The sequence below is a fragment of the Phyllobates terribilis genome, unplaced genomic scaffold, assembly GCF_046119375.1.
Source record: "Phyllobates terribilis strain yellow unplaced genomic scaffold, ASM4611937v1 Scaffold_2__4_contigs__length_985480577, whole genome shotgun sequence".
NCBI lineage: Eukaryota > Metazoa > Chordata > Amphibia > Anura > Dendrobatidae > Phyllobates > Phyllobates terribilis.
The window spans coordinates 99,378,887-99,400,369 of NW_027362762.1; the positions used below are offsets into that span (position 1 = coordinate 99,378,887).

General features: G+C 43.0%; 1 protein-coding gene across 2 annotated transcripts in view; it reads right to left on the reverse strand.

The window, feature by feature from the left end:
• The window catches only part of RDX (radixin), a 93,248-nt gene extending 83,870 nt beyond the window's left edge, over positions 1–9,378 (reverse strand). For both annotated transcript variants that reach the window (XM_073662440.1, XM_073662438.1), the window contains exon 1: positions 9,200–9,378. The gene's annotated coding sequence lies outside the window, so the exon portion shown is untranslated. The remainder of the gene's footprint in view (positions 1–9,199) is intronic.
• Between the last annotated feature and the right edge of the window lie 12,105 nt (positions 9,379–21,483).

Consider the following 21,483-nt stretch of genomic DNA (forward strand, 5'->3'; position numbering starts at 1 on the left):
GGGGCAAGTCAAGCAGAAACAACCTCCTAGCGCTCTTCCATCTCAGGTAGCACATGGTTGCAGCAGTTAATCAGTGGCTGATGATTGGCGGCAGCGATCATGCCACGTTCCTCTTCACCAGAAGAGAGGACATCCCTCCTTTATTTAAACACTTTCTATCCATGAAAAGCAAACAGCTGCTGAAGTGTCTGCATACCTCCCTCCATAGCCAAAAAGAGCGCGGACACAGCGCGGACACAGCGCGGACACAGCGCGGACACAGCGCCGTTTTCAAAATAAAACTATTGTATTAACAACCTAAAAGGTTATTTTTTTTTCTTACCAGGTTTCTGGACACCCAGTGGTCAGAATAAATTACAAGGCCTGATCTTCACCATTTCAGTGTGCACATAGCCAATCGGCGGTCTTTTAACGTCTGTGATACCGTCATGTAATCCCAGCATAACAGGAGTTCTGGATTGTAAGCAGGGGGCTAAATAAAACCAGATTTTGCGGACTCGGCTCCGTACATAGATGCCCATTGATTTATGCAGGCATCATTTAATATCACACATCTCCTCACCGCAGGTAGATTTATGCTGTGGATTTTTTGAGCAGGCTTTGCCAAAAAGCTCTTAAAATCTCATTTTCATTGTTGGAACATGGCAAGTCACAGGGTGGGCAATTATGTCGGCGTGCCGTCCAGCAAGCCATGCGCTCAAAGGTGAGCTATGTGCCATTCAGAATTACTGAAACCTATACTGTCACATCTGCAACACACATGACTAGGGCACGCTCAAGGATCGATCAGACACTCGTCTGTACTGTCCATATGTCCATAGGCATTTAAATCTCTAATATACAGATATAATGGGAAGCAACATCTGGAAGTAAGAACATCAGTGAAAGAAAATTGTGCACAGGAAATTAAACTTGCAAATTCTTACTTTCACAGACGACTCTGGAGGCAGCAGAAAGGGCAGAGTCCTCGGTGTCACAGGCCGCTCATTATAGCGGTGGCTGGGAATAGTCCTGACATACCAACGCCCTGCATCCTCTCTATTAATATAGGAATCCTACTATTTCCCTTCATTATGTGTGAATGACTGATGTTACACACGTGACCGACATGGACAAGTCAGATTCACTCAGCCAAAAAAGAAATCTACATCAAGCAACACTTTCCAGTCTGGTGCACCCAGCCTTGGACTGGCACACAGGACAAAAGGAGAATCCTCCGGTGGGCCACCACCCTCTTATATGATCAGTACTTGCCACAATATACTTGAATCACTGTGTACAGACAAAGGCAGCATCTTATTCATATAACAATCTACCCAGTTCATTGTTATATAAATTTGTAAATGAGGATAATGTCACATTTGGCTGAAAAGTGGCGCCCTGGAGGTGGTTACTGGTGGGTCCTTGGCACCCCAGTCCGACATTGGGTGCATGTTGTTACAGTCATCCCACAGCAGCCGGCACACAGCTTCTCTACCGCCCTGGATAGACAACAGAAAAGATCGAATAAGGTAAAAAAAAAAAACAGCATTGTGGGAACATAACCCATAGTTTATATGGGGGTGTCGGGCTGCAGGTGACAGCTCAGGGTTATGGTGTGAATACCTGCAGGGATTATCAGTGATTGGCGCAGCTCGTCCTTTATCCAAATACTTTGTATCCATGAAAAGCAAACAGCGGCTCAAGTGTCTGAATAGCCATAAAGTGCTGTGTATACAGAGTCGGGCAGATCACTGCTCCGTTACATAGCAGAACTTTAGATTTTGCATTAGGGTTGGTTTTTTTTGTTTCATTTTTTGCTGCTACTGCTGCAAAAATCATAGTAATAACCCATATATTAAAAAAATAAATAAAAATTCACAAAATGCATGGAAAATCTGCAACAAAAATGGACACTCGACATGGATTTTCTCTGCACCACGTGCAGGAGATTACCATGCACTCTGTGCACGTAAGAAGGAAATTAAAGGGAATCTGTCAGCCCCCCAAGCGATATCAGACCTCTACTATGGCCATACAGATTATAGAAAAGCAAATCTATACATACCTGTATGGCCCATAGTAGAGATTTGATTGCAGAGGAAAGCGCTTTAATCAATTCTATTTGGTACTGGCTTGGCGTTCGGGGGATGCCAAGCAATCTCCGCCTATGTGCTTATTAGTCCCCCAAATTTGCTTCATCCCGGCACCGTCTGCCTGTGCACTGCGCTGCAGGTTTCTATTGCGCAGGCGCCGGGAAGTGACAGTGACCCCCACCGCGCCTGCAGCGCAGTGCACAGAGAGACAGGCCGGGATGAAGCAAAGCGTGCTCTAAGTGAGCGGCACTTTGCGCATGCCCAGAAGTCAGGGAGCATATGCTTTTCTCTGCATTCAGACCTCTACCATGGGCCATACAGGTATGTATAGATTTACTTTTCTATACCCTATATGGCCATAGTAGAGGTCTGATAACTATTTAAAGGGAATCTGTCACCACTTTGGAGTTATGTGCTCTTAAATGGGCCGGTGGCTAAAATGGAAAAATTGGCCATGGAATAAAGAGCAGTAAACACTTTGGTAATAAAGTGGTTAAAATGAGCAAGAATCCTGTGATGATGCACGCAGTTTTTGCTGCAGATGGTGTTGTTTTCTTCAGTGGTTCTAGGAAATAATCCTAAAAACTGTCTGTATGGGATCGTGCAACAGCTGACTGCCAAGGTGAAAGTCACCATGGGGCATTTTTACTACAACGGTCTCATTTTTTAGACAGTACAAATTTAAACTAGACAGTCAAGTTATCCAGCACAGTCAGCATCAGAAGCGAGAGTAGCGGGTTACACTATGAGCTCACACACCTGGTTAGATGCGAGCGTGATCGACAGGTATTGAGCCGATGTCCTATTCTGACACCGGCTGATCAAGCGCTCAGCAGCGCAGGGCTGCGAGGTCACACTAGGGTAAAAATGCTCCTCTTACTAATTTAGAGGACTATTTTTAGCTAAGAAAGAGCATGTAAATGGCGCTAACGCAAATTAGTAATACTCATACATAGGTAAAAATATGATTACCCCAAGGTCATCTCCACCAAACGGCAGCATGCAACTTAACCTTATTGAAATGGCGACAAGCGACCTTCTTCACTCACCAGATGAATCCATCTACCCCTCTACCTAAACACCACCTTCCTCAAATGACTATAAACCGGTTGGCAAATCCCCCCCTCGCCCCACCAACCACGACACTGACAGACCCCTCGCCCCACCAACCACGACACTGACAGACCCCTCGCCCCACCAACCACGACACTGACAGACCCCTCGCCCCACCAACCACGACACTGACAGACCCCTCGCCCCACCAACCACGACACTGACAGACCCCTCGCCCCACCAACCACGACACTGACAGACCCCACCGCCAACCTCCTGACGACCAGTGCAGTAGTCTCATGTGTAGATAAACACATGGGATTTTTTATAAAGCGTAAAGTATCCAGCACCGGCGTTATCGCATCCTCTGTCGGTATCATTCACTTCTGCGGTGGATGTTCCCTTAAAATATCCCACATTTTCACATTGGCCCATGCTGGATGATAAGTTTTTAAAAAATGCTCCGAATTTATTAGCTTACTTTCTGAGTGAAAATTTGCACTAAAATTTTATTGTACTATTTATTGTATCGTATGTCAGTACACTGCTTTTACCCACAAAGCAATGCCCGGGGCTGAACAAATTGGGGATTTTTTTTTTTAAATGTATTTATTTATTTATTTTTTTAAAGTGTTTTTAAATCACATAAATGTGGCACAATCATGGAAGAGTATTTTGGGAGAGAGTTACATAAGAATTTTGGGGTATTCATCTTCCTCAGTGACATACAGCCCAAGGGCTCATTCACATGTCCAACTTTTGCAAACGAGTGCCACCAGTAGTCTTCACGGATAGTACTCATACCTCTGATAGTCTATGGGGTTCTTCACATGTCCGGGATTTTTCGCAGTCGGATCGGTCCTTGGAAAATCGCAGAGACATGTCTGATTTTGATCCAAGAGTCAAATCAAAATCAGCAATGCAAGTCTACGGGTCCGATTTTCACAGACCGACACATAGAAAAGTTGATGACGCTTGGAGGTCCGTATTTTTCGTATGCGAGAATAACCAATGTCCGAATGAGGCCTAAATGGGTTTTACCTGTAGAAAGCAGGGTAAATGTGGGGTGTAGGCTCGTTATGCTGCAGAGAAATAAAAGGTTTATAGCCATATCCATAGTTGAGAATAACCTCGGCACTCAAAGTTCAATTAAGAAAGATTTTTAATTCAGTCCAAAAATTAACAAACGTTTCGGTCGATCTGACCATCAGTAAACCGCCTGCTTTCGGATACCAAGACATGGATAAAAGGAATAAGACCCAGTGTCCCAAATAGCGTGAATCTCAGACCCAACGGGATGTAAGTGGAATATGGCTGCTGAAGTCAGGGAGGAACGCGGTGTCCACAGCACAAGGAACCAGCAGTGGACACCGCGTTCCTCCCTGACTTCAGCAGCCATATTCCACTTACATCCCGTTGGGTCTGAGATTCACGCTATTTGAGACACTGGGTCTTATTCCTTTTATCCATGTCTTTAGTATCCGAAAGCAGTCGGTTTACTGATGAAGGTCAGAACGACCGAAACGTTTATGTTAATTTTTGGACTGCATTAAAAAATTTTCTTATTTGGACTCTGAGTGCCGAGGTTATTCTCAACTATAGTACGGGTGGTTCGGCCCCTACTCGAGCACCAGCGTCCAGAGGTTAAATTATCATTTATAGCCATATCCAGGCCCACAATGATTTCTGCAAAAGTGGCTCCAAGCTAAGGCCAGTGACATACAAGCTTATTATGGACACAAATCCTAAAGCAACGGAGCTGAAGTGACAGCTCCATAGGGATGTGAAGTATTACACGCCTGTTACACAGTTGTCTAAAAATGGCCCCAGGGTGATTTCAAGGGTCTATGATGAAACTCAGATTGCAATAATCAGCCAGACGGGCATTAAACATTCAGGCTAACCACACACTCCACACTTTATGAGCCCGTCCTGTAAAAATAATCAGATATGGCCCATATTTCTGTGCAGTGCATGTCTGCAGTGACAATCTCATGCTCCTTCCCATCCCATTGTACCAAGTCACGGGCACAAAATCAATAGTGATTTCACGTGTCTGAATACAGCATACATCTGCTGCACACGTACTGTATACCGCAGGTGGAGGGGACTTTACTTATTACACAGCACAAAAATAAGTTCTCCAGGAAACAAGGACAAGCGGCGACTTTTAGAGGAGCACATTGTAATCTGAAAGTGGATCTCTCATGTTAGAGGGGCAGCTTCATTCTGGGACACCCTTAGGCTATGTTCACGCGTTGCGTTTTTGCTGCGGTTCTTTTTTATGCAAATTTGAAGCTGTTTTACAGTACCAGCAAAAGCTGTGAGATTTCAGAAATCTCATGCACACACTTTTTTTCCTGACTGATTTGGAAAACTGCTGTGTTTTTGCAAACTGCAGCAGGTCACTTTTGCAGCGTTTTTTTTCACCCATAGAAAGCAATGAGCAAGTGCAAAAACGCAGCAAAAAAAAAAAAAATCACAGGTATCAGGTTTTGCTGTGTTTTTGGTGCAAAGACCTAAGGAAGTTGCATCATCTATTTGGGGGGCACTAAACTTTATCAGTATGCAATAGACCATAAAAAAGCAGCAACCCGGCTTTTTGTAAGCAGCTTCTTTGCTGCCAATACAGCAGGTTTTTCCCTGCAGAAAAAAAAAAAAGCAGTAAAAACGCAACGTGTGAACATAGTCTAAAGCCTCATTCAGACATCAATGGTTCAGTGTCATCCGCTTTTTTTACCAATAGAAAAATGTACTCATTGTAGTCTATGGGGCTGTTCACAGGTCTGTGGGCTTTTTTTCTGATAAAAAAAAAAGAAAAGAAAAAAGACAATGTCCGATTCTGATCTAAGTCACGGCTTAAACATGCCAGTACTATGGGTCCATGACAAACTCAGGCACTATCGGCATCCTAGTTGGAGTCTGCTTTTCACGGTCTAATGCTGGGAGAAGCTTCAAAACCTTCAGTTTTTTTTGTTTTTTTTTTATCATACAGGAAAAACTCATTAAACTGAAGGTGAATATGGACACAGGGACAAAACCTTATACAACAAACTGATGGAAATTGTACAGATTTTTTTTTTCACGTACCATAAAAAAAGGCATCTGGATAAAGTCTAGTGCAAATGCTGCCAATTCCCTTGCAGAAAATCCCTTGCGTATAAGGCCGTGTTCTCAAATACTAAAACTGCTTTTTTTGGACTTTTTTCTCTTTGGCTTTTTGGTGTTGTGTTTATTTTGTGAAGCAAAATGGCTGATTCTTGGCTGAGTTTGCCCCATTTGGGACGCAGGTTTGACAGCATTTTTTTATTGCTTTTTTTAGTGCTCAAACTCTGCAATTCTATAAGTAGAAACACAACTTTTTCTGTGTTTTTTTTTCAAGCTCCCCATAGCAAAAAAAAAACAAAAAACGTGCACAGTTCAACAGCATCGCTAGACGCACCGCTTCTATGAAATCAGATTTGCTTTTCTGGAACTGTTAAATGCAGATATTCTGCACACAAAAAACACAGCGTTTCTGCTACATGGGAACATGGCCTTACATTGCCAGCACTGTATAAAAGACTTAACTAAATATTATTCCCAAAGTGCCCAACAAATCTGCAGAGTAAACGGAGCAGCAATGTGGACCTGAAGGGTGCAGCATGTCAATTTATTCTGCACATGTCCTCGCAATGCAAAGGGTGAAATATCTGCTTCTTGTACTTTTTCCGTCACAGCTTTTAAGACTCATTGGAACGTACCCTAAATGTGACCCTCCAGTTTTAATGGCTATGGAGGCCACATCGAGTCAACACCGGTCAGCATGTCAACGGCCACTGGTTTCTATAAATGTACATGTACACAGGTGTCTCCACGAGGAGGATTCGGAGAGAGATCAGTTTTCATCAGAGTTATGAGTATTTGGCATTTTGGAGTTATTTGGCAGCGGCTCTGCCATAGAGAACACAGGAGCGATCGGCCGAATTAAGGACTCCTGTATTTGGGGGGCATTCAGGAGAGATCAGCAGAATTATCAGTCATCTATTGTGAAGGGGCAATGATACCAAATTCTAGCCACACCAGCTCCTGCCAACAGTATCTAAAAATCATGTCATATTTCAGCCTGATGGCACCGATACAAACTGACAAATGTTCTCCATGTATCAAACGTTGCAACATTTTCCAATGCACAAATGAAAAATAGGCGATAGCTCGTCTTGGGCTACACAGCAATTTTTGCAGAGACGTTATTGCTGCGTCACACCAGAATGGAAGTGAACAAAGTTGCATTGCGACCAGCAAAGGTACTGGGACCGTGACAATCAAGTCACGAAAAATCCATCTTGTGCGTTGCGGGAGCCTGTGGGTTTTGCAATGCGACCTAGTTCACTTGCACTCTGCTGCAATGTTGCAGGGGTGAACAGCAATATTTTTTCGCAGCAAAATTCACCACGCAACCCCAGGCTTTACTGCTTGTGCATTGTGAGACATTTGTACTGGGAAAAAAAAATAATATCAGAAAACAAATGTGTCCAGTGCTGTCAAAACAATTGTAAAAAAATTAAACAAAAATAAAAAAAGGTTTTGGGAATTTGTTCACATTTTCTCATTTTGGCCCCAATTCAAGATTTGCATTATGGAACTTGTTTTTGTTTCCAATGCATTTTGCTCCAAAATAATTAAAACAAAGGGAAAAAGTGTGACAGATCCGAGTATATTTATGGATGCAAATTATTGTTTTTTTTTTTTTTTTTTTTAAAACTACACAATAATTTCAATAAGCTTTGAAATGACACACAAAAAAAGGATTTGGACGTCACTATGGTACCGGAATACAATTGGGCAAAAATCTGGCGATATTTTCAAAAAGTCACAAATGATGAATATTGATACTAGACCTGGACACCAAGAACCACAACTATACAATGGATTAGGGTTCTAGACCTGGACACCCAGAACCACAACTATACAATGGATTAGGGTTCTAGACCTGGACACCCAGAACTGCACCCATATGATGAATTAGGGTACTAGACCTGGATACCCAGAACCGCACCTATAAAAGCAGAACAAAAGGGACAAAACAAAGCAACATCAACTTTAAGGGTTTGTCCACTACCAATTTGACAAGACCATAAATCTGTAACACCTCCCCCAGACCGTGTAAAAAAAAAAAAAAAAAACTGTACTTATCTCCTTCATTGGCACCATTCCAGCGCTCACATGACATTGCAATGCCACCTGAGCGCTGCAGCCAATCAGCAGCTGATAACTGTCTGCAGCCCTTGTACGTCAGCCTGGAACGAAACTTGGATGTCTGAGGGAAGTGTGAGCACTGCAGCCCATCACTGGCTACAGCGCTTACATGGCATAACAATGTAAGGATTGAAGAAAGCAGCTGTCCAGGCAGTGGACTAGCCCTTTAAAAAAAAACAATAATACATAAATTAAATGAAGACGACGAAAAGAAGAAAAAAAAAAAAAAAAACTACTAAAACCAGGAAAAAAATAAAAAAGCCTGCAAAGGTCACGATGGCTGGTGTGGCGGCCATGGTTGTGACCCATGAGGAGTTGTCAGGTCGGCGGCTGTCAGAACTGTGGCATCAAATTTTGGAAATTGGTTCATCTTTACACGGTGACTGCGGGGGGGGGTGACGTGCTGGTAATAAATTTGGGGCACAGATCTGACATAACACATTTCCCTGTAAATTACAGTCATTTGTGAACAAACAACCAAAAAAAAAGTTTTGGGTGCTGGTGTAACACACAGGGGGTCAGACATCACCTCGCACAGATGTAGCAGGGTCCAGCTGTAAGTTAAGCTCTAGCAGTCCTATGCTAATTAAAAAGAACTCAATTTTACAGTCCTATGCAAACTAAATATATATAATAGTCTCTGTCGCATCACTATCGTGACAGAGTGGCCTCTGATGTGACACCAGGACACAGACACCGCCGCCATCATGAACTCCCCAGGATTAGAATAAGCAGCAAACTTGCACGACTTATTCCGTCCCCGGCGCCGGAGCAAAGCGACAAGTCAGAAAAGGCGCTAAAGTTTGTGCGTTACCGCTGCGGCCTGTCCGTACCTGTACGAGGCCCGGGATCCCCCGTCACCACCGGCGCCACCGCCGCCTCCTCCCTCCTGCAGGCTCCGTTACTCGGCGGCTCTGGACGATGTCGGCAGTGCTGCTGCTGCTGTGTGGGCTGAGGCCGCGCAGTCTCCCTGGGGAGGAAGAAGAGGAGGAGACGGCAGGAAGGAGGAGGAGGGCTGCACAATATGGCCGCTCATGGAGGGTCTGGGCAGGGGAGGGGAGGTCACCGCGGCCGGAGACGGTGCATTATACTGTGTGTGCACGATGCACAGCGGCAGGGGCGCGCGCTGCGACATCACCACACAATGGCGCACACTCCTGACACACAAACACACTTGTTGCTTCATGTGAGGAAAAGTCTGCAGAACACTGCCATGTGCCAGAACCAGGCAAGAAAATGGCCAAAATCCAAGATAGTGTTATAGGAAACCGGTCCCTACAAGTGACTATTTAGGATATGTGCACATAGAGGGTTTTTTGTGGGTTTTCTTCCGAAAACCGTCTCAAAAATCACTAAAAAAAACACTTCGAAAACTCTTGCTATTCATAACTTTGCAGCTCATTCGAGGATATTTTTGAGCATTTTTTTTCCTGAAGAGGTTTAGAAAACGCCTGGTGAAAAAAAGCCCCTTCTGGAGATTTTTCAGGACCAGAAGCTCCAAAATCCTCTACAAAAATGTGTTTTTTTCTGCTCCAAGAACTCAGCAAAAAGACTCTGTGTGAACACAGCCCTTTGGCTATAAGCACACCATTATTTTCGGGTAGATTCTTACACAAGTGTGCCCCGTAAAATGAGTGTAGTGCGCAACAACGTGAAAATGACATAGCAGAACGCCTGATGTCACCTGGCGAAACCTCTTCACATAAACGATCTCCAGTGTTTTCCTGAAGCAGCTTTGTCTGGGTAAACTCTGCGTTTGACAGGCGTCGTGTGCACAGAGCCTTAGAAGCAGATGTTTCCTGGAATTCGCTCCAAATTTGACAGATAAAGGCCACGGTAGTATTTGGTCAGTATTCGGTCAGTATTTTTTCTCAGGAGTGGGAGTGAAAACCAGGTGAGGAACAATCAGAGAAAAGGTATAATAGAAACAAGTCACCAATTCTGCATTTATCACCCACTCCTGAGAAACAATACTGACCGAATACTGATAGTGGGGCCGAATACTTATAGTGGGGCCATGGCCTTAGTCAAAAAAAGCTTCAAAAAAACATCCACAATTATTTCATGACAAGAAAAACTCAAAAAGTGTTGCCTGAAGCAATTTCCAGTAGAGAAACTAATCGGTTTTGTTGGGCTCTAAAAACCCCTGTCTGCATGTGGCCTTAAGAAACTCCTATTTTCCATTATAGCTGTTGCTAGGAAAGCCGGGTGATAAGCAATATGGCCGTTGTCAGGTTCTGTGCCCACCAGTTTTGTTGTGGTGCTGTTCTCCACCAGTTTTGTTGTGGTGCTGTTCTCCACCAGTTTTGTTGTGGTGCTGTTCTCCACCAGTTTTGTTGTTGTGCTGTGCTCCACCAGTTTTGTTGTTGTGCTGTACTCCACCGGTTTTGTTGTCGTGCTGTTCTCCGCCAGTTTTGTTGTCGTGCTGTTCTCCGCCAGTTTTGTTGTCGTGCTGTTCTCCGCCGGTTTTGTTGTTGTGCTGTCCTCCACCGGTTTTGTTGTCGTGTTGTTCTCGACCAGTTTTGTTGTCGTGCTGTTCTCCACCGGTTTTGTTGTCGTGCTGTTGTCCACCGGTTTTGTTGTTGTGCTGTTCTCCACCGGTTTTGTTGTCATGCTGTTCTCCGCTGGTTTTGTTGTGCTGTTCTCCCAGTTTTGTTGTTGTTCTGTTCTCCACCGGTTTTTTCCTATACGTTCCATTTTCGGCGATGAGCTTTTGGTGAGTTTTTGATGTTGCAGAATTTCTGCACTTATTATTTAAATTAGGTTACTTGCGTTTTTGACCCGGCGTTTATTGTTTCTGGTGCGTTATTCTTTAAATAAAGCTGCTTTGTTTTTGATACTTCTTGGTTTTTTACTTTGACGAAACTTCATTGATACATTTAGGTGCGGACTACATGTGTTTTTTATGTATTTCCTCGGCAAAAACGCACTAAAAGCGCATGAACTTTTTTTTGCTGCGGATTTTTCGCATCGACTGTAAAACTCAGCGGACATGCTACGGATTTGAAAAACACACCGCAGGTCAGTTTATGCAGCGTTAAAAAGAAGCACAGGGGGCAGGAGACATCTATAAATCTCATCCACTTTGCTAGAACTGTAAGGCTATGTTCCCACGTGTTTTTTTAAGTTACTAATCTGCAGCAAAACTGATCTCTGGCAGGAAATCAGCTGCGCCAAAAATGCAGGTTTTGCTTCGTTTTTTCTTTGTTTTTTTCACTGTTCTTCTACTTATGCATGTACTAAAGTTCTGTGAAAAAAGAACCCCATTCTATTTTGCCATCAAAAACACTGATACAAATTTTGGTGCGTTTTTTCAGCGTTTTTTTCACCACCCATTACTTCCCATGGGTGAAAAAACACTGAAAGAAGTGAAATGCTCTATTTTCCAAAAACCCAACCGAGGCACAAAATCCTGAACAAGAAAAAAAACGATGTGTGAACGGAGAATTCTGGTTTCTCATAAACTTTGCTGGTACTGCAAAATGCTGCTGAAAATTTGCATAAAAATCTTTAGGAAAAAACACTGAAAAACACAACACATGTGTGAACATAGCCTAAGAAGCTGCGTTTTTGACACAGCCTAAACACGCAGCATAAAAAGCGCACCAAAAGCTCATTGTGGGAACATAGCCTTATACAGAGTTCACACACCACCACCAATCTGATATATATATATGACCTATCCTAAGGTTATATAGTCAATATGTTAGTCCTGGACAGCCCTGTTAAAAAATAAAAAAAAGTATGATTTTCAGGATGAAAAAAACAAAGGCAGGGTGGGAAGCTCACCAACGTTGCTAATAGAAATATTCCCTTCGAATAATCCAACATGACGGGTGCAGTATTCAGCTGACAGTTTGTAGTGATAATAGGCTGTAGAAGAGGAAATTCCGCACAGCCATCTGTAGGTAATATAAAAAAGTTATTTTATTGTATATCCATTAAAAAATGACAAAACACATACAGGGGGATATAAAAAAAATGACACGTTTCGAGCGGGAAGCCGCTCTTAATCATAGCCTATGATTAAGAGCTGTTTACCGCTCGAAACGCGTCATTTTTTATATCCCCTTGCATGTGTTTTGTCATTTTTTAATGGTTATACAATAAAATAACTTTTTTATGTTACCTACGGATGGATGTGCGGAATTTCCTCTTCTGCCTATGGTTCTCAGAATACAGATTTTTGTTCAAGATTTTTTTTTTTTTAAAGATACTAAAACATAAAAAACTGCGGTCTATAAATTTGGCATTGCAATGATCATACTAACCTGCAGAAAAATACAAGAGAAAAAAATGCTTAAAATGTCAGCTAAAAGATTAGCAGTGATACAACTACAAGTATATGCTAATCACAGACACAGGGCAGGATCATAGTAAGGTAGTAACTGTGAACCTGCCCAGTCGAACTTAGCGTAATCTGTGCCCTCAGCAGTATCGGTGAACTTGGCTTAATATCATTATTTACAAGTGTCTGCTCATATTAAATATTCCAAAAAGTGGAAATCCCACAAACACAACCTGTCATTTGTGATGTGAAGGAGCTTGCAGCCACAAAATTGTGCTTTCATATGTCCGAGGAGGGAGACGCACAGACCCCCTCCCCCCATGTCGAGGCAATATTGTGACGTGAAGGTCAAATTCTAGCATGCACTTTTGGTTAACTAAGCTACAGTGAGTACGGCTATATGTGGCCACTCTTGAAAAAAATCTATATTGCTACCTACTTGTCAGGTCAGTTCTGGGTATATCTAGGCTCTGTGCACACAGCATCTGCGCTCAGAGGGCTCCAGAGGACACCACTACGTAGACATACAGTGGAATAAGTCCTCCGTAGGCTCCATTGTAAAGAAAATGTTTTTGTGTTGTATGCACTTTTCTATACAGCAGAAAAAAAAGGAATAGCAATGTACAACATTCCGACTGAGGCCAAAAGCACAGTTATGTGGTGTGAATAGAGCTTTATATACATGATTAATGTATACACTGCACATCGGGAGCTTTTCACGGCATATGCTTCAGTTGCTGGTTTCGTCTGAAGCCAACGTAGGGGAACCGGTCACTTGGCCGTTGCTATTAGGTGTGTGGCCAGAGACTTCCTGGAGGGTTGAAGAGGCAGGTGGGTCTGGCAAATACTTTTTGCCGTGGCTTATTGTGGCTTATTGTTGATAGGCCAGACTGGTTGAGCATTTCCTATGTTTGATACCCCCTTGTAAGTAACTTACAGTTGTTTTTTTCATTTTGATGTATTTAGAGAAATTACGAGAATGCCCCCAAATAAAGTCTATCAGTCCTTCTGTAAAAGGGAATGTGTAGTCACAAAATTACTTATTTTTTATTAAAAAACAAAATTAGTAATTTTGCAATTTTCACACTGGCCACTGGGGCCCCCTTCACACCTCCGGACATACGCCCACCCATTGTATTCAATGGGTGTGAGCACATGTCAGGTTTTTAACACGGACCGTGTGTCTGTGTGAAAAACCCACAGACATGTCAGGTGTTTTTGCGCAGCATGGACAAAATGCGTGCTGCACACCTGCACACTGATGACACACGGTTGACACATACTGGCGCCTGGGAAAAAGCAGTTTGCGCTGATCCCAGGTGCCGGCTGCTGAAGGCAATTCTCATCATTGTTGCCTGCTTGCGCTGAGATCAGCGCGAGCAGGAGACAATGATGTGAGTTGTATTCAGCACCCGCTGTGTACATGCTGTGTAAAATGAAGAGTTAAATGGCGTGGGCACCTGCCATTTATTCTTAACCAATAAAGGGAAAGCGGCCCGCTGGGGGCTGATATTACTAGCCAGGGAAAGGGCCATTAGCCAGAAGTGTTGCCTGGCTATTAATAACAGCTCACAGCTGTTTCATTAGCGTTTACTGGCTAGATTACAGGGGGACCCCAGAAACAAATTGACGTAGGGTCCCCCAATAAATTCTACCCAACAAAGGCTAAACAGATCAGCTGTGGGCTGTTATTAATAACCAAGGAAGGGGCCATGGATACTGGCCCCCTCTGAAGCGGATAACAGCCATTAGCGGCCTCAGATATGGCGCATCAATAAGATGCACCAAATCTGGCGTTTAGCCTCGGCTCTTCCCACTTGACCTGGTGTGGTGGCAATTGAGGAAATAGGGTTGGGATTTATGTCAGCCTTGCATTGGCAGCTGACATGAAGCCCAGGGGTTAGTAATGGAGAGGCATCTATAAGATGCCCCATAACTAACCCCATAGTAAAAGTTTTTAAATAAACACACAGCCTGAAAATAATCCTTTATTTGAAATAAAAGTCCACACCCTGTTTTACACATTTATTTAAAAATAAAAAAACACCTAATCTATTGAAGCCATTGTCCCCTATAAAAAAAAAAATAGTGTCCCATGCCGTAATCCATCTGTGTGACGTGCTCTTCAGCATGAATGGTGGCATGATGCGACTGTTCATGCTGAAAAGCAGGAGAGAATGAGCTGCAGCGAGCAGGCCCATGAACTACGGTGACCTCAGTGAGTTCACAGTTTACCATGAGAAAATTGTCACGGTGAACTGCGATGAACTTACTGAGTTCAGCGCAACACCATGAGAAATTTCTAGCATAATCAGTATAATCTGTGGGGTCTGACCCTGTTTGGATCCATTACACGACACATCATGGCTTCCACTATAAACAAGGTATTATAGTTGGCGAAAATCAATTTGCAGGACCCAGTCAGTAACCCGGGGCCATTGTATGGGAGCCCTGAGAACCGTCTTTTTTTCATCCACGGTGCCTCTTTTCATTAGCCAGCTTGGCACAAGGTCCCATGTGCGTCATGCCGTAGTGATGATGACACAAAAAGTTCGGGGATTCCGGCAGGAAAGAGGTGGTTCTTGGGGGTCCTTTCCAGTGGCCACTGATTACGTACATGGCCTATGGACCGGGTCCTGCAGATTGATTTGCACCATCTCTACAAGGCATGTTTGCCATCATGGAGTCTGGGGATGCGGAGCAAGAAGCCTAGTAGAGTCTGTAAAGGCAGATGTATTGTGTTTCAACCAGCGGATAGAACTGTAACAGCCAAACACAACTTTATAGTCTTATTCCCTAATCACAGCTGGAGTATTACTAAATCCTACTTTCTGGAAAATGTTTAGCACATGGTACTTTACATGCAGGGGATCTGGTATTAGCACCTCACTGGCTGGGATGTGTAATGAGATTTATGAACCCTAACGTGACCTGGATTCCTGCATTTACTTAACCCTAGAAGCGACCTTGATGGTGATGAATGCTTCTCTCCTGAAGACTACTCAGATTTTGCTGCATAGACCAAAGTGAGCGGATCATGTACTACATTCCCAAAGTATCAGTGTGCTAAAACCAGCGTGTAAGGGTGCACTCATTACAAAAGCTGCTAAATGTGGAGCACAAGAATATATCTGAAAAATAAGTTGCTATCTATATAATGGCCACCTGCACTATCTCACACCTGCTGACCGTAAATTATAGAATTATTACACATCACCTTAGAGGTCGTTGACCTGTATAAATGTGCACCTGCTCCCCCATCACTACCCCCCATTTTTATATGGTCGGGGAACTCCTTTGTGACTTCTAATGATCTTATAATTGACACTGGGGTTACATTATGCCATAATATATATTAAATTATCACGCAGTAACTTGGCGTTGAATACTTTTGCACGTGAGCCCCATTTTTCCATTACTTCCTCTGCTCCCTGTTGCGTTGACTTCTTTAACATCTGTAGACGATTCTGGGAATCCACAACCACTTAACACTTCCTGTCACTTCTTGTTTAGATTACATGGCTTGTCTTATAGAAAGCCGGACTCCACTATCTGACTTTGGAAGACATTTGCTTCCTCGGAGAATGCTACCAGTGTTACTTTTTTAGATTTCCCAGCAGTTGATAAGATCCAGAAGTGATTTTATCTCAATTAAATGTAAACAAATTTAAAAGGCCTATGTCTTGCTACACATATAGAGCATTTAAAGGGGTTGCCTCAACATTAAAGGGGTTTTCTGGTTTGGAAAAACCTCTTTCCCCAACTGCAAACAAAAAACAAACTGTACTTTACTCATGCTACCCGGGTCTCCACTGCTGCTCCCAGTGCCTGTTATTGTCTGCAGCCCTGAGGTCATCATGTCAATAGTGCTGCAGCCAATCAGTGCGGCCCGTGCCGTCAACTCGGGCAGAGCTCAATTATTGGTATTATCTTACAGATGCAGCAATGCCAAATATGTTTATTCTTTTAATTTCTTTTCTGTTTACTAGTAGAATATATTTTTCATATATATATATATTTTTTAAAACTTTTTGAAAAAATGTTTTACTTTAATTTTTTTTGTCCCTTTAGGCAATTTAAACCCGCGATCGTCTGATTGCTTATACTGTATACTGCAATACAAAAGTATATAGTGTATATATAGTGTAAATCACAGTCCCCAAGGAAGCTCAGCTTGTGGGCGAGCTCACACTAGCGAATAACTTGGGCGGGTGCTATACAATGTTTTATCACATAGCAGTCGGACCAATGTTATACTATGGGGCAGTGCACATCAGCCAATTCGGCATGAGAAAAAAAATGGCAGCATGCTGCGAGTGGCTGCGCAAATCGGATCGCACTCACCCATTCAAGTCTATGGGTACGTGTAAAATATCAGACTGCACTCGGATGACATCCGAGTGCACTCCGATTTCCTCAGACTCACACAATGGAGAAATCTTGTTCTCCGTCTTCTCCGCACCTGTGATGCGATTCTCTCATCCGAGAAAACCGAATCACACTAGGCTGACACTCGGATCAGAGTTTGATCCGAGTGTCGGTTACATAATCGATCCGATTCTCTCGGATGGGAGCATCCACGCCCATGTGACCCTGGCCTGTGACTGAGCTTCATAGGAGTACTGCAATTTCGGTGATGGAGGCCTTCGGCAGACCTTGGCTATCATGGTGACCCATCAGTGCCCCGTAAAAACATCGTGGGGGTCTGTCAGTAACAGGTGCATGCGAGCAAATTGACAGTGGCATTAAATAACTCAGATACCAGCTATTTAATACTCTTACCGCTTGTGGAGAGAGCTGAACTCCTGAGCTCTCTCCACACGTAGGCACCCAAGCAATGTCATATCTATATGTCATTTTGCATTAAGGGGTTAATAGAAGTGGTTGTAAGGACTGATCTAAAACGTATCAGATCACTGGAATGGACGATCTGGCCAGCTTTACTGTCCCTGAGTTCCTCTTGTAATGTTTGGACCAGCGGCACAAACATGGTGATGGACCAAAGCATCAATTTCCAGGATGGCAAACTGGAATCCATGAGGCAGAGGAGCGGTGCGCTCCCAAAGATGAAACTTTTGAACAACCCTTTAGTGAACCTTTGCCTCACGCATCCCTTGTAGACTGTGAGCCCTCGCGGGTAGGGTCCCCTTTCCTCCTGTACCAGTCACCTTCTCGTTTTTGTTCAAGATTATTGTAATTGTTTTTGCTATGTATACCCCCTTTTTCACATGTAAAGCGCCATGGAATAAATGGCGCTATAATAATAAATAATAATTAATTAGAAAACTGCATTAATAACAATTCCCAAATGTGCTGCTGTGAACACATTTACTCCTTTTTTAAAATTGCTCCAGTTAGGGATACTGCTACAACCCCTGGCAAAAATTATGGAATCACCGGGCTCGGAGGATGTCCATTCAGTTGTTTAATGTTGTTGAAAAAAAGCAGATCACAGACATGGCACAAAACTAAAGTCATTTCAAATGGCAACTTTATGGCTTTAAGAAACACTAAAAGAAATCAAGAAAAAAATGTGGTACTCAGTAAGGGTAATTTTTTTCAGACCAAGCAGAGGGAAAAAAATTATGGAATCACTCAATTCTGAGGAAAAAAATATGGAATCACCCTGTAAATTTTTATTTCCAAAACTAACACCTGCATCAAATTAGATCTGCTCTTTAGTCTGCATCTAAAAAGGAATGATCACACCTCGGAGAGCTGTTGCACCAAGTGGACTGCCATGAATCATGGCTCCAACATGAGAGATGTCAATTGAAACAAAGGAGAGGATTATCAAACTCTTAAAAGAAGGCAAATCCTCACGCAATGTTGCAAAAGATGTTGGTTGGAAAAGGGCAATTATGAAGTGCTGCCAGCTATTCCTTGTAATCCAGGGTGTACTTACTATATTCCTGCTGTTGGAAGCCATTTTCCCACAGACTGATAATCAGAGGAATGAGTGTCCATAATAACACTCGTTCCTGATCATCTCACCATGGTGATTGACACGGTCAAAATGTTCTTACATATGCTAATTGCAAAACACTGCAATGGAAACTGTAGGACTGATGCATTAAAAATTGCTCATCCCCTTACAGTTTGCAGTGACCTATGTAAAAAGGCCTTTAAAGGCTATGTTCAACATCGAACAGAATATTTTTTTAATTGTTTAATTGTTTCCAAAAAGCAAAATTAAGCAACTTTCTAGAAAAGCTTCATTAAAAATGTTGTACCATTTTGTTGCGGCAGAGTGTCTGTAAGTCCTTTATCTAGGACTTTTTTTGCTCCTGCTCAGTTCTGATGACTCTCTCTAATCTTATCTGCCTTCTCTCATTTGTAGAGAAAGTAGCAGGAAGGTTGGGGGCATTGTGGAAAAGGGGAGAAAGCATCTACAGTCTCAGGGAGGGCAGAGAAAATAGGCTATAGAAAAAGAAAGCAAAGGAGAAATAAGTTCTGGAAAGAAGGTATGCTGATATGTGTGATAATGGATTGGATACACACAGATCTCACCTCCAGCCTATACTACAAGAGGAACATTTGAAACGTGGATCAGACTGCCAATTGCATATCAGGGGTCTGAAAATGAATGAAGGAATGAACAATGCAGACTGAAACTTAGTGCAGTTTTATTATCTAAACGTAGTCACTAATATATATAAAAATCTGTTGACTTTATAAATTGTCAGTGATATTGACAGTAATCTGCCTGTGTAAATGGCACAAAAATCATTTCAATACAAAAAATATAGCCCTCTATAGCCTACATGGAACTGTGTTATTCATAGCTCTACATATTCATAATGCTACATATTAGCTGTTCCCTTGTGTTTACAGCGCCTTTCAACTCTCCTTAAGCATCTGCATCTGCAGGTACACAGCATCTCTTTCTTCTTCGGACCTGCTGCTCCCTTGGCATCTCAACCGATATCTGTGTTCTTGGCTTAGTGCCCATTTCTGTCATTTTTCAAGTTTGTGCAGATCTTGCCAGTTTCTCTTCCTTGTCTTGCTTTGTCTGTTTGCTCAGTTGTGATTACGTCTCCCTTTATTCATTGATTTATTTCCCTCCAGTGACCTTATGTGACATCAGATGTTTTGGGTTATTTAGCATATTTTTGCTCACTTAGGGAATCCTTACAATTACTAAGATTTCTTAAAAGAGTTGGCATAAAAGTGTGCCATCATTCCATGTGACTGCAGACCTGTGACTCCTCACAGCATGTAGAGCGCACACTGTCAGGATTCTCCAGTGCCAGCAGTAAAACTGGCTGGTCATGTGACTGCAAGTATGCATCCAACTAGACATGCGCAGCCTCCCTCAATTCAAGTGAATTGAGTGAGACCACGCATGTCTAGTCTTAATCTGGCCGGAAGCATGCAAATTGCATACTGGTGGTCACATGACCACCCGGTCTTGCCGCCGGCACAGGAGAATCCTGACAGCGCAAGGAGGATTTGGAAGTCTGCAGACACATAAAGTAACTACAGACTTTTGTGCCAAAACTGTACAACCCCTTTAAAGGAAACCTGACATCAGATTCATGCTGCTCGAACCACAGGCAGCATGAAGCAGGTATTGGCTGCATGATAGCAGCCAAATATGCTTTACTCTGAAATGCTGCAGTGTTTTAGAGTCATTTGTAGTTTGAAAAGCCGGCCAAGGACCTTCTTTTATAGCTTACTAGTCCTGCTTCTCCCTGCCCCAGTCAAATACGAAGAGACCTGTCAATCAACTGGACCAGTCGGGGAAAAGCCGGCCAAGGACAGTGAGTTCAGGCTTCTCCCTGCTCCAGTTGATTGACAGGATCAGACTTTGGCAATAATAGTGAGTGGGGAGGAAAGAAGTTGGCTGAGGTCTGCATCGGACTAGTCAGCCTAGACAGTCCCAGGTCGGCTTTTCAAAATACGTTTTCTTTGAAACACTGCAGCATTTTAGAGTAAAACATACACGTCTGCAATTGGACAGCCAGTGTCTGATTCATGCTATCTGTGGTTCAGGCAGCATGAATCTGCTGAAAGGTTGCCTTTAAAGTGGCACTCAGTGCTCAGGAAAGACATATTGGAGCTAGAGAGGGTACAAAGGAGGGCGACTAAGGTAATAAAGGGAATGGAGGGACTAGAATACCCAGAGAGGTTGTCAAAATTAGGCCTATTTATGTTGGAAAAGAGAAGGCTTAGGGGAGACCTCATAAACATGTATAAATACATCAGGGGGCAGTACAGAGATCTCTCCCATGACCTGTTTATACCAAGGATGGTGACAAAGACGAGGGGGCACACTATGCGTCTGGAGGAAAGGAGGTTCCTGCACCAGCATAGAAGGGGATTCTTTACGGTCAGAGCCGTGAGACTCTGGAACTCTCTGGGAGAGGAAGTGGTGATGTCCAACTCACTTAATGAGTTCAAGAGAGGCCTGGACGCCTTTCTTGAGAACAATAAAATTACATCTTATGCTTAGTGATAGTTAATTAATCCAGGGATTTAATCTGACTGCCAGATTGGTGTCGGGAAGTGAATTTTTCCTCAATGATGTAAATTGGCCTATACCGCATGTTTGGTTTTTTTGCCTTCCCCTGGATCAACGCTGCGGAATAGCTGCAGTGCACAAGAAATAGGCTGAACTGGATGGACGCTTGTCTTTTTTCGGCCTTATAAACTATGTAACTATGTAACTATATGTAACTCAGTATAAAAATTTATATTTTTTTTATTCGTTATTATAACTCTTTAGCCTGGTGCAGACACAAACAGAAGAGGGCCCCTGTGCAAGAACAATATATGGGCCCTCTGCAGTCAAATAGCTCATAATGCACAATTCCATTTGCTTTGGAA